Source organism: Triticum urartu, chromosome 3, assembly GCF_003073215.2.
Source record: "Triticum urartu cultivar G1812 chromosome 3, Tu2.1, whole genome shotgun sequence".
Classification (NCBI taxonomy): Eukaryota; Viridiplantae; Streptophyta; class Magnoliopsida; order Poales; family Poaceae; genus Triticum; species Triticum urartu.
In genome coordinates this window covers 726,870,023-726,872,477 of record NC_053024.1, presented here as the reverse complement: position 1 = coordinate 726,872,477, position 2,455 = coordinate 726,870,023, and positions in this window count along the sequence as shown.

Below are 2,455 nucleotides of genomic sequence, written 5' to 3'. Positions count from 1 at the left end.
CCGCAACCGGGAACTTCCCGAAATTTTCCTCCCCCTCGCTTCTACCACGGTTTTTTCCGTCATGGACGGCCCAAAAAATGTCATGTAGCTGCGTCTCCGGCCCGCCCAGGACGAAAAGCCCATTTTCTGTCATGATTTTTTGTCATAGAAGTAGGAGCACACCAAATCTATGATGATACCGGGTTTTGTCACAATTATCGTCATAGAAGTGTCATATGTATGACAAAAAAATTTCGTTCGGCCCAAAATGTCACGGATGTGTCTTTTTTTGTAGTGTAGTCAGCTTGCAACTCTCTACATGTCCAGAATTGTTTCACTTCACGCTATTCCACTGGTTATCAGTTCAGACCATGACAGCTTATTCACTTCAAGATTGTGGGCTAGTTTCCAAGAAGCTATGGGAACTCATATGTCGTTCAGTACAGCGTTTCATCCTCAGTCGCAAGGACATGTCGAATGTGTCAACCAAGTTCTCGAGGACATGCTTCGAGCTTGTGTAATTTCCTTCGGCAAGAAATGTGAGGAATCTCTTTCGTATGCAGAGTTCTCTTATAATAATAGCTATCAAGCTAGTCTGAAGATGTCCCCCTTCGAAGTGTTATATGGCCGAAAGTGTCGGACCCCTCTGAACTGGTCAGAAACTGGGGAACGTCCACTCTTCGGTCCAGATATTATCCAACAGGCCGAAGAGCAAGTCCACATTATTTTGCGAGAATCTCAAGACTGCTCAGTCATGTCAGAAAAGTCAGTATGACCGTCATCACAAAGACATGGTCTATCAACCTGGCGAAAGGGCTTATGTTCGAGTTACACCAATGAAGGGTGCTCACCGCTTTGGGATCAAGGGCAAGCTAGCTCCTCGCTATATCGGTCCCTTCACTATTCTTGAAAGGCGTGGAAAAGTGGCATATCAACTGGAGCTCCCGCCGAACCTTTCTCAGGTTCACGATGTATTCCACGTGTCACAGCTCTGTCGTTGCTTCAAGGACCCAATCGGAGCAGTGGATCATGAAGTGCTCGAATTGCAGCAGGACCTCTCCAATAAAGAGCATCCGGTCCACATTCTCGACCAAGCTGAACGCCGCACACGTCAGAAGGCGATCAAGTTCCACAAAGTCCAGTGGTCGCACCATTCTGAAGATGAAGCCACTTGGGAATGCGAGGACCGCCTGCCCCGCACTGTTTCCTTCTACCTCCTAAATCTTGGGACAAAATTTCTTGTAGTGGAGGAGTTTTGTAACGCCCGGATAATTAGGCTATAGTAGTCCCGCGTTAATGATGCCTCGTCACCTCGGTTACTACTGATAATCTCGCGTTAGTTCGAAACAAATTCAAATTCAAAATTTAAATTAAAGTTAAAACAATTAAAGTTTTCAAAAGTCAAACTAAAATGTTCGATGTGTTGAAAATATTCCCTAACTATTTGTCATGTAGAAACCGTGTTTTTATATAAGGCCTATATATTTAAAATGAGCAAAAAAAGGGAAAAATAATAAAAAATAATTAATTATTTAATTAAAGGATTACTTTACTTAATTAATTTTGATTAATTAAACTAAACAATTAATTAAACTAATTAATCATAATTAGATTAATCTAATAGTTAAATAAACTAATTAAACTGTTAGTTAATTAATTAATCAGTCAATGACAAGTGGGGCCCAAACCTAATTAATCATGTTTAGGTTAATTAAAACTGGATAATTAAATGTGTCACTGACAGGTGGGACCCACATGTCAAGCTGACCAGGTCAATGCTGACGTCACGCTGACGTCATGATGATGTCAGCAAACACTATTCTGGATAATGTTTATTTAAATAATTAAATAAATCCTAAAAATGATTTAAATCTTTTAAAATTAATATAAAACAAACCGTAGCTCTGATGAAAAAACTTTGTACATGAAAGCTGCTCACAACGACGAGACGAATCCGGATAGGCATCCCGTTTGTCCGCCACGCATCCCTAGCATAGCGAACACATAACTTTCCCCCTCCGGTTCATCTGTCCGAAAATGCGAAACCCCGGGGATATTTTCTTGGATGTTTCCCCCCTTCACCGGTACCACCTCATACCGCTTTAGGGCACCCCTAACACTGATACTTGTCATGTCATGCATCTCTATGCATATGTTTGGTTAATATTTATTGTTTCTTCCCCCCTCTTCTCTCGCTAGACACCGAGACCGACGCCGCTGCTACCCAGTACGACTACGGTGTTGACGACCCTCTCTCTTGCCAGAGCAACCAGGCAAGCCCCCCCTTGATCACCAGATATCGCCTAATCTCTCTCTACTGCTTGCATTAGAGTAGTGTAGCATGTTACTGCTTTCCGTTAATCCTATTCTGATGCATAGCCTGTCATTGTTGCTACAGCTGTTGATACCTTACCTGCAATCCTAAATTCTTAGTGTAGGATGCTAGTTTATCATCAGTGGCCATACATTCTTGTCT